Raw genomic sequence first — 12,524 nt, 5'->3', positions numbered from 1 at the left:
CTGAATCATTAAATTGATATACTACATAAATTATATATTAGAAGCACTATTTCAATTGCGCGGCAATTAAAAAGAATTTTCGAGGCAGCGATACCAAACCACGCATATATTTACAGATTTTGGCGACATCAGTCAGCCCAATGTGTGCTGTGTGTTGATGTTACTGTGTTCTGCGATGGTGCTGAAGTCTAAATCAAGATGCTGATGTCATAGCACCAACAGTCGGTTGAGCCTAGCTGTTTCAACTCAGCATCTCACATTTGTATATGATGAGACAGGTATATGATGCAGCAATTTCCTCCGAAATTGGCCTCATGTGGTTCAACCCGCAAATTCTTTAAGATGTGCATATTTCAAATAACATACTGATAGGACACCGTTCTTCGTAACTGATCTTCTACATATACCATGTGGCATGAGAAATTCCAGACATACATTTACACATTTTCCCCAGCCTTGAATTCTGTCATGCTTGCCTCAAAAATCTACTCATCGTGAGTTCATCAGATGAGCACAGTTCACATCTGAATTCTGTAATCCAACACCTTAACAAGGCACACTTTTTAGCATAAGCAGATGTGCATTTGTTGTTCAAAAGCTCACCTGTCCTATCCTTGTGTTCTTCGCATCCAGTATTCAGCTCTACCCCGGCAGATTCACAGGTGTTGGGAGCTTCCCATCTCCGAATACTAGATGCTGATAAGCCCTACAAGCTCCTTCTTCTTATTTTTGTGAACTACGTACTATACTAACATTTTGTACCATGGTGCCAGGTCATTTTACGTATTTCCTCCACTTCGTGCTATTATTACACTTAAATGCTACTATACTGAGCTCCCTTAGACCTAGAACTCCCATAGAAACTTTTGGGAATCAACAGCTGCTTGCGCGCCAGTATATCTTACTCCCTAAATAACAAATCAGAGTTCCACTATACATCATTGTACGACATCTTGATTGCAATATATTCTAGATCACCGACTCGTCAAAGGAGTACATATTGTGGGCAATCAGTTCCCTGACAAGTCCTGAAAACTTATGCCCACTATCTGAACAGCATAACAGCATTTTTTTTGTGGAGACTGAAGCCAATAGATCCTCAAAAATGTCACTAAATCATGTGGTTGGCCCTGTAAACATATCCAGCATTGAGACGATGTGACTGAATCTTGAAGTACTGAAAAGCAATCTACTCAGGTGGTATGCACACCCACGTGATGCTATACTACACCTTATGGTATTTGCCTGGGGAAGTCTTTGCATTTCACGTGTACTTGGGGTGTATATGAAAGAATCTCTAATTTCGATATACCCAATTGTGCTTACAAGTGGGCATAATTGGTAAGTGCTTATGTCAATACAATTATTACATAGAAGAAATTACGTGATTTCGTTGTCACAGAATATGGGAGTACATTTAATATCAGTACATGTTACACTCCCTCGGTTACAGTCGTGGCATGCATATTCCCATGAACTGCAGCAGATGTCAAAACATATCAGGAACATATAGGAGCTGTCAATATTGTCATTGATGCCCTGTCACATTGCCGAATGAACATGTTCATCTGTCCCAGAGAAATATACACCTTAAAAAGTGGCGACAGGTTGACATGAACAAAAATTCCGTCATCTGCAATAAATAAAAGCTTCGACACTGCTAGATTTTCAGTGGTGCAGAGTCGTTTGCCAGTAACAGGAGACATATTAGCGTCAACACACGCAGTGACCCAAGAACTGACCGTATATGCCCACTTGCAAGCACAATTAGGCATATTACTACACTGTATTTCATGCCCAAATACACGGAAAATTTAAAGGCTTCCCAGGGAAGATAACGTAAGGTGTATGGCATCACGTGGGTTTACGTACCACCTGTGTTGAATGCTTTGCCGCACTTCAAAATTCAATCACATTGTGACATTGCTGGATATGTTTGCAGGACCAACCACTTGATTCAGGGAGGTTTCTGAGGATCTTATCGTGCCATTGACTATACTGCTGCTTTGCAAAAGACAAACTTGTAAGCTTGTGTTGATTGCATGGTAAAGCGTTGGGTGGAATATACTCTTACACCAGACATTTCTAGGTTACGCAGTGTTGCTCCTGCTTTTGTAGCTGGTGGCTGCTTCACTCATGTCATCCTAGGTTCCAACAGATAGAAAAAGCCAATATGGACCGACAGTATTCCACCAAGCCCTCCATCCAATGAACATCGGAATTAATGAAATGTACAGGCATGACATTAAAGGCAGACATTGGTTGCAACACTGTAGAGCTTGCTTTAGGCGTGACTGTAGGTCTAACCAGTGACCATGTTCTTTTACTGTGATCGATACGAAGCCCACCTTCCTGCCAGTGACTAAACATCCCGTCTGTGTTACATCATAAAGAAGCTTCTACCTTTAGCTGTGTGACTGCGCATTGGAAGCACATATGGTAGCAGTAAACTAGACTCTTGTACATGCATGCATGATGTAATGATATTGGCTAACCAGCCCTCATCTGTGTCATGCTGCCAACTTAAAAAAAACCTTTCTCTCAAGTAACTATTACTGAAGTTTTATGAAAACAAAACAGATGATTCACTTCCTACGCAGAAGTCATTATCCGTGCATAAATAACCTGAAACAGTAAAAGTATCCCACTTACATAGCATCAATTACATTCCCCACAATGCCATGATTGAAATCGCATGTTAACTGGTTGTCAGGTCAATCTAGCCAATAAAGCCTTCACCAGCATCATTTCTTCAGTAAAAGTAAAAATATTTTTTGTTATATCTAAAATATTAATTTATGTGCGAAAAAAGTGCCCCAATGAATTTATGACACCTAAGTTATGACGGCTACGAAAATTATTGAATAACAGCTGTAATGGTATCATATAATTCAGTAAATATATGTTCTGCATGGGTTTGCAAACGTGCTAGTTCTCGAGTGCCACAAATAAAAAGTGAGAATGCAATTTCATTTTTTTTATTGCCTGGTACTTACGCTCTTGTGCTATGAAAAATAAAGTGTAACTTCACATTAGCCGAGAGTTTGACCCCTGCAACTAGATCTCACTTAAAAAATGTTGAGGCACTATTTTAAATACATGAATTTTCAATCAGTTGGAATAAAAGACGGTGTGTTCTTGCATCTTGAGCTTTGTTTCATCTGTACATCAACAAACTCGTGGTCGTCAGTCATGCATAATTGTCTTTCCTAACTCATTCACATCATAAAAGCACTGAAGCTTGTAAAGCCACATTTGAAAAATTAAAGATTAAGATAGTGCATGGGCCCGTGAACAGCAAAAAAGCAATATTCACGTAACCGATGTGATGAATGCGGTTAACCCAACCGTACAGCAAACTGTCCTCCAAACATTTTGAGAGGTACGCTTGGTCATATCTCTGACATGGTTTAGTAATACCACTATAGGAGCCAGAAAGCTTGAATAGGACTGACAGAATGAGTTGGTATAGATTCATGGTATTAGAACAGTACCACAAAGAAGATTAAAAACGAATGAGCCACAGGAACACAAGCGCCGATTCACGGCTGAAGTTTATTCAAAATTACAGAACAGATATATACTAGATCCACATGTCGATACGCAAAATTGACCAGCAATATAAAAAAATAAAAAACAGGTTGTACACGAAGCGAAAGATTTGTTTAGCCCATAGTATATTTGAAAAAAAGTTGATGCATGAGTGTTTTCCATTTTGACTGTACCTTCTCAATTAGTTCCTTTTTTTTTTCAAAACACCATCATAGGACAACTCAGGAAGCTTGTGTTCGCGCACGTTACCTAATAGTATTTTTCCTTCTCCGTCATGCCAGTCTAAAAAAACAGAAAGTTTACTGCATCTCGAGATTATATATAGTAGTTCTTCCCCTAATTGTTTATGTGAAAATCCACTAGTATGAACTCTTTTCGACACCTCTGTTACCATAATTGTTGTGTATCTTCTGCCTGAGTAGTTCTTTTTTGAGCAAACTCTAACACACTGATTTAATATTACTATTCAGACTCCCGGCAGCATTAGTGCAATGAACTGAATTTGTCGCTCAGAGTAGGTCAATGCATCAAATTTTCCTGCAGTTCACTGAATCAAACACACATTCAAGGTCAATCAAGCAATAGGACAGCTAGTGATGACATTTTTCTTTTTGAAAAAGCTGTTTTTAGGAAGGCACAGTATTAGATTCTAAAAGAGACCAAATAAATTTAAGTTCATGTGAGCGCTATCTATATACGTTTATAATAATAATAATAACTAACATGAGAGCAGAGTCTGACAGGGGCTATACAAGAAAGCACGTTTATTGTCATTTTCTGATCAACTTCTAAGCCTCATTTTAGCATAAGCAAGCCTGGCTTTATACACTCATTGCATATAGAAAGATAGCAGAAACACAGTGAAAATATTTTTATATAATATGCACAGTATCATTAGAGCAACAATTAGATTTTCTTTCTAACACAGTTCAAATTTGCAATAATTAAAATGCGTCTGAAAGCTTACATTCCTCTCTTACTGATATATACTTTCAAGGCTTTCATGCCTTTCATTAGGCGCAACTACTACACTAACATGTCAACGTGAATATTACAAATGGCTCGGACGTGAAAGGTGGTCAAATATGACCATGCAGGCCATTGCTCATTTATTCGAAGAACACCATCTGCATTCAGCCGCACCAGTGCCATCTGTCTCCTTTGATTTGAACACACTCCCAGCAACAATGAAGGTGGTGAGCTTATTAGAGAGAAATTCGGTGAGACGGTTTCTATAAACATGGAAGCAAGAGCATTTGAATCATGTAAATGTAAGTTGTGTGTGTGTGTATATGCCCCTGTTTCCGATCATGGCGATGGGCAGCAGGTCATGGGAACATTCTTATCGTGTTTGTGAGATCAATATTTCGGTTGGGAACATTGGATTGGGTGTTCCCAGTGTTCGAGATTTCTTGCGACATCCACTCTAGCATAACTTCATAGTTGGTGGTCGACGTGTTCATTGTGTCACATTGTAGTCTGATTTCATGTATCGTCCAGTTGCAGTCAGCACTTTTGAGGGTATGTTCATGAGTTGTACTGAAGCCGTTCTTATGAATCCAGGTCCAAGTATCTTCCGTCAGTGCATACACTCTAAGGCAAAATTACCCAAAAAAGGAGTAGCGGAGCCCATTAGGCGCGTGCGATGAACGGATAGACCGTTGAGAAGCAACCTCAGAGGAAAGCGAGCGGCGCGAAACCACTTCGTCTCCACTAGAGATGAACCGCCCGGGCATTGCGGGCAGCGCGAAAAGCGTTGCCAAGGTGACCAGCCCTTTTTCTCCACAAAACAGAGGTTTTCTCCTCCTCTGCTGGCTCACAGTCTTTCCCCGTATTTTGCCGGCGGCGGTTGCGTAGCGTCGCGCTTGGGGTGCTCGACCACGCCCGCCTGAATTTTACGATCTAAGAATTACGACGTGGTGCTTGTGTGTACGTCTGGATGAGCGTGGTCTGCTGCTTTAGCGTTGCACCCATGAAATCTAGAGCAAGCCTCGACAGGTCACTACGCCGTGCTGTATATCTCTCGCTTCAAGATAGTCACGACAAACACACGACAGCAACAGTTGGGAAGGCAAATATGGAGCCCGAGAAGAACAGGCCTATCGGATATATACTTCGGTCCGACTGAGGGCAGAAAACAGCGCTGGATTCTAGGACAAGTAGGTTATGATTCTTTATTCTACTCTACTTGTCGCGTGTGCGATACGGATCGCGCTTGTTGGCATTGATCTCGGTCGTGTTATATATCGCACGCAGGAAATGCATCGCGAAGGTCAGCTTGGGCGTCTGCACTTCGCCTGTGCTTTGCCACCGCCTGACGATTGGCCGCCATCGCCGTCGGCTTCCCGTACGCTCGCTCATCGAGTGTTCGCCTGTCTTCGCCACCGCGATGAGCTCCGTGCTGACGATATTGGGCTGAGACCTCGTCGCTGTGTTGGGAGTCGTCGAAAACACGTTGTGGGTTATCGCAAAAAGCTTGGTTGTAGTATGGCGCGTGCTGTAATTGCACCAGCACGGGCTAGCGGGGCTTTCGCTAGCGTCCGAACTCACTGAAAATTGGTCGCCATTACAGTTGGCTTCCCCGTCAGTCGGTCACAAGCAGCTCAGCGCAGTCCGTTGGCCGCGGCGGCGGACTCGCGTTTGCGCGCTGCACTCGCTCGAGTTTGTGGTAAAGGGCCGCATTACCGTCGATTTCTTGGTGCAAGCTCCAAACCAGCTCGGCGCTAGCGTACACTCGCTCTCCTGTTCGAAGTTCGCTGGCGGCAGACACTCCGCGTGCAGCGCCGTGCTTGGTCTCGCGTTCGCTTGCTCTAGCTGAACGAGGTAGCTCGCTTAGGACTCGCGGACTTGTTAGCGCATGGTGGTTCACGGAGTTGTGACTGCGGCCGCCGCTCCTCAACTGTTGCGCTACAAGGATCGAAATGAGTTTTTGGTGATGTGTGACATCACGGTGAAATTATTAGCATGTCATATCTCACATATGTTTTCATTTCACCTTGCACGTATTTCTCATATGCATTTGTATTCATCCTCTCTCACGTGTGACTCACTAATTTACATACTTATTGTGCAGCCGTGGGCACACACCGTGCTGAAGACTGCGCTGGCTTCTGCGATGCCCGTCATCCATCTATTTCGTCAGAGAAGCTTCAGAAGGACTGTACGAGATGTGAAGGTAAAGTTATTTGCGTGTCATATTTTAACGCTTGTTTTTATATTAACAAGCACGTACTTGTCATATGCGTGCATCTTCATCTTCTGTGACGTGTGCCTAACTATTTTTTCTATATTATTGTACGTGCAGCCGAAGGAACACAACAGGCAGGGGGCTATGTGCACTGGCGTATTCAATGCCTGTCATCTATCGCTTCCGTCGGAGGAGCTCCCCAAGGAGTGAACAAGATTTGGCAACGAGACGAGACTTGTACACTTCACCATGAATTCACTTAAAAGAATGGGGAAACTTCATGTGTATGTAGAAAAATAAAAGATTTCGATGTCTCACTTTTGTTTTTTGTTGTTGCCCTGACCGTGAAAGCAGGTACACATAGGTGGCTAACTACTTTTTGCGTGTTCTTCTGTGCGAAATTTGTTGCCCACTGCGCAGAAAAACAGGCGAAAAAAGTATTAGGCCTAGCGGAAAATAAACAAAAAAACAATGTTTGAACTGGGGACAAAAAGTTCATCTGATTGAAGTATTTTAGTGGATCAACCATTCGTCCGGCATGGTGCAACTGTGAGGACTAACGGTTGCCCGGTAAGGTGTAAATGTGGGGATTAACAATTGCTCTATAAGGCTCAAACGTGAGGAATAAATGTTAGTCCTTAGGGGTGTCTGTGGGACTAACGATCACACACCAAGGTGTAAATGTGATGTTAGTCCCTTGAGGAAACTAACTGTTAGACCCGGTGCCGTTAGTCCTTAAAGGAATTAACGGTTGTGGCAGCCCCATTAGTCCTCATATAGACAAACCACACCCTTTTAACACTATTTTGCCTTAGAGAGCAAGAGCCAGATTTGAGTAATGGCTTTCGTCTTCATCAGTGTGTATTCCTTTTAATGTTCTTGTGCAAGAAAGGCATTGAAGGTAGGTTTTCGTGACTTTTCAGTGCTGTGCACAAACTGCAGACATGACTGAAAGTTTTTCTTTTTGTTGTAGTGTTGTCTCAGTCAGGGCCACACATCCTCCTGTTGCTTTATAATATTTCGCTTCGTAGGATTGCTTTTTGCGTGCTTCTTCAGTACTCTGTACTATTATGAAAGCAGGTACTAGCAGGTGTGGACTGTGGTGCTTTTATTTGGTGTTACACATACTTCTCGCTAGATTTATTTGCACACAAACCAAGATGTCAAAGTATGGTCGTAGCATTTGCTTTGAGTTTTCTGCTGTTCTTACTGTATCTTAGGCATGGTCGGTGCCAGGATTGATCTATATCGGGGCTGCACCCAGGTTAAGCGCGGTCCCTCAGGAGGAGCAGAGAGGCGGGGAACTCGGCCATTATATTACAGTACGACTATGTTCCCTCTTGGGTACATAGTCGTAACACATAGTCATAACACAAAACAGGGGTGAGGCAAAAATTACGGGAGGGGTGGGAGGCTCCTGTATCCCTGCGCCTACCCTGGCACCACCCCGATTCCAGCATGTGCCATTTGACTGCTGACAACCTCGTGTGACAGCTCTTCCTCGCGCACTCATTGTTTGTCAGTTACTTACTCGCCTTTATCAGTTGAAGGCTGTTCATGTGATGAAGACAAACCTCCATCGGTTCTTGTTTTGTCATTTGCTGACTGCGTATCCTCAGCATCTTTTCTCAGTGTACCCTTATTTTACTTTGCTGGAAGATCAGCAACGTTACAACTTTCAGCTCTTAGCATGTTTTTATGGACTGTAAAAGTAATCGCCGCCCTTTCTCCGACATTCTGTTTTGAATGGTTGGCACGTCAGTACTTCTCCTTTCAGCTGGTGTTTTGTAAGTAGGAATTTGTCGCTGCAGCCTCCTGGTACTAAATGCAGTTCTCACTCAGCCAGCCTTAATGGCACAACGGAAACCACGAAAAGTGTGAACTAATCACTACAGGTGTGCCCTTTCTTGGTTGCTGCTGGTGTATCTTTGCAGTGGTGATGTCCTGAGTATGTAATACTAGCTCGACAGGCAAAGCTTCTTCTTTTAGTTAGCTGCAAATCACGTGCGAAGAGTACTATTTACAATTGCTAAGATTATTGTCCCTTCAGGTGGGAATCATGATGCACTGTCAATAAGTGTGGCAAATTCAGATAGCACAATCGCAAGGCACACAATAATATATTTCAAAGAAGAAAAGGTTGTGTTCTTTTGTGTGAGCTTCAGAGAGACATTACAATTTATATGAAATTAAATACTTCATCATTCTGCTGTAAGTTATATTTAGTTTTGATATAAAAAATGAATTCATAAGCTCCAAATGTGTGTGCAATTATTTTTTCATTGAATTAACTTCGGGAGAAGAAAAGCAACACTTGACACTGGTTTTGGAACACGATTTCAACGACCCATCAAAGATAACAGTTCCTTCACTAGAGTGATCAACTACAGTAGTGCGCAGCAGACTGAGGTCAAGTTAGGACATACTGATTAGGAAAAAGATTCAGTTCATCTAACGAACCATGCATTTTACTCTAGTCTGGCCTCAAGTTGTCACAGCAAGCATAAACCAATTGCATACACAAACGTAGCCACTGATGCTAAAGTGTTATATTTGTTTCCCTTGGAAAACATTTTCCATTTGAAAACATAAGGTCACACAAACCTTGACAAAATGCTTGAACATGGGTCATGGACTTATAACTACTGATATAGGCGGTACTTTGTGTAGTGGAGGGATAGGGGAATGACGTCCTTGGTTTTCACTGCAGGCAAGTCGAGTATGGGTTATTTGGTTCTCGGCATCCCATTGCTGAAAATGTCAAGGGTGGGCTGTTTGCCCATTGTCTCATTTCTTGGCTACACCACTGCATTGACTATGAAGCACCCATCTTGCACTTTTGTGCCTTCAGTGGATCATCAATTAAACTGCCTCTCTAGTGGACGTGACCATTTCAGCCATTACTAATACCGACAAGCTAAATATCTTGATCTGCGTGTCAAACTAAAAGTGAAAAGGGTCATTTCAGTTTGAAAAGCCTTGAGAAAACGCGTTCATATACCAAATAAATATGAAAACTAATGAGAACTTCACGTGTGTAGAGCAGTATAGGTCACAAATATACAAAATATTGAAAGAGTGATATGCACCAGCTACCTCGGCCTAGCGAGCTGTTCCTTGCATATAGTTCTGTTTGACTCTCCCACTGATTTTAGGACGTCCTGAAGACACATACAGCACAACATTGCAGACAGAGTATGTGATAATTAAGACAAATGAACTAGTTATTCGCTGATCACAACAATTCTGTTCGCTCTTCTGCACTACGCCTGGAGAAAGGAAACTATAAAAATATTACTGTGCTAGATTGAGAAACACTGTGAAAAAGAAACTTTAAGATCTCACACGCCAAATATACAAAAATGCGCAGCTGCTGACAGCACAGGCCACAGTCTTCAGTACTACAAACAGTCACTCACACGTAGCTTAAGATTTATTCATAGATATTACCTATCAGTTTTGAGGACCAGTCCTGACACCAGCTGTCGAATGATCTTCCTCATGTTCTGAATATTAGAGCAATTTTGGACACATTTTCCGGTCAGTAACGTGTCCGTTCATTGATTTCTCGAAAGACAGTTAGCTCGCCTTAGCCACTCCACAAAACGCAAAATTAATAAAGGACAGTGAGTGTGAAATAAAACTATCTACTTTACAGGAACCAGTTTGCCAGATCTGTGCAGAGCACTTCCTTCTTTCCACAGACTTCAAAAAAGCAAGAGTGAGAGGGGTGGAAAGGGATCTATGGTTCTTTATTTGATAAAACAACACGACGCCGTAAGCATGCGTGTTTTTTGCTTATAAACAATTTAGCCTACGTGTTATGTGTTCTATGCATCAGCACATATGACCTCACGGAAACATTTTTTTTTTGCGCGTCGTACTGCGGCCGGGCTCAATTAAGTATACGTACTGCGTAAGTTAGCTTATGTTTGGATATACTAGGAAAATGTATATATATCAAAATAATCAACAAAGACATTCCACAACAAATGTGTAACTCATGACGACCCACGGAGACAAGGTGCCCGACGCCTACGCACTCCACCACACTTTACCAACCGCTCGCTGCATTGTTGTAGGCAATTCGTGTGGTCATTGCGATACAGGATGGGAGCGTCGGTGCGTGTGTCAGATTACGGCGAATGCGTGTGTTGTACGATTAATTCGCCGTAACGCAACTGAGAAGTCCAGTTCTCACACGTCAAGCACTTGTGTGCCGTTAATTGGTACAGCGCTGTGAACGCGAAAAAACCAAATCGGTCGTGGCAATAGCATAGCAGGACACACGATACGATACGGTTTGCGTCCGATATCTATGAAATCGAAAGCGCTTGGCATTGCATCGCCGCCGCGATGTGACGAAACAAACGCCGGCGCACGCGCGTGCCAGGTCACGTCGAACTGAGGTCACGTATGGTAGCGGCCTCCGCAGTTGCTTCATCGCACAGATCTGCATGGTTTTTATCTAGAAAAGCACCACATCGGACGTCTGACAGGCGACAAATTCGATAAATGTTTATCAGTAAAATCATCTACCTTGTGCAACTTCAATCAACAATCGTTCATATCAACTATGTGTGCATGATTTAATGCCAAAATATATTACTCATGCACCCGGCATATTACTCTCTCGAACTTGAAAAAAATCGACACGTGAGTTGGACCAGAACAGCGCCAAAAGCAGCAGACGCAGAAATGAGCTCATACCGGTCCGTGTTATGCCAACGAAGTTGACTCTTTAGCCGACGCAGACAATAACGTTCGAACGACGGGCCAATAATGCCAGCCTAATTGCATGGCTCCACTCATATCGGCTGCTGGTTGTATAACTCGGTCCGATGTGGCTGTTCTAATACGCTGGCATAGCCAATATTGGCAGAAAGTTCCGAATGTTGGTCCTACATCACCGTTCTATTCGGCTGGCACAGCCATTATTGGCGGTACGTTGCCAAAGCTGGTCCAGCATCCCCGTTCTATTCGGCTGGCACAGCCATTATTGGCGGTACGTTATCAAACCTGGGTCATTCGTAGGCCATGAACTGCCAATCTATACCCAACATTGGGCCAACGTTCTGCGCTGCCTGGGGCAGTGTGCAGCGTGCCAGTGTCTCAGTGTCTAGCGCCACACTGGTACAGCAATCTGGTATGGCGCAGGGGCAGTTCCACTGGGTTTTGCAATAGAGCTAGCGCGCGGAAGCGCCCTAGGGGAGATTGGAAACACTGCTTTTTTTGATATGGCAGTCTTACCAGAACATCCACTTTGTTCTCTCCGTCTACGTGACCACCTCGTGACAATACAACTTCGTGCTCATTTAGGAATGTGGGGCCAACATGTACCAGAAACAAAGTCAATGCTTGGGCGTATATACTCTGAAATCGGATTTTTCGCTGTAGATTTGCACCACGCTGATATGTGCGAAGCCTCTGCAAGAGTGGGCAAGCGGGCAGCGCCGACATCATGTCTCACGCATCCCGCTTCTGCATTTCGCAGGCTTTGGTTACGCTGCTACTGCTGCCGTTTTCACCGACGATACTCACGGCAACGGACAATCCAGTCCCGCTGCCACCGCTGGGCCAACCTTCGGACGACCGCAATCAAGAACATGGCTTTTTCTTCGTTTGGCCTGACATGGTGCGCCGGGATTTCTGCGCAGCACCATCCTCGGTGACGTCGCCAGTTCCAGCGGCCTACTTAAACAGCTGCTGGCACGACTACCGCTTCAGTGGGCAAGCGGGCAGCGCCGACATCATGTCTCACGCATCCCGCTTCTGCATTTCGCAG

Source organism: Rhipicephalus microplus, chromosome X (assembly GCF_043290135.1).
Source record: "Rhipicephalus microplus isolate Deutch F79 chromosome X, USDA_Rmic, whole genome shotgun sequence".
Classification (NCBI taxonomy): domain Eukaryota; kingdom Metazoa; phylum Arthropoda; class Arachnida; order Ixodida; family Ixodidae; genus Rhipicephalus; species Rhipicephalus microplus.
This window is presented reverse-complemented; position numbering follows the sequence as displayed.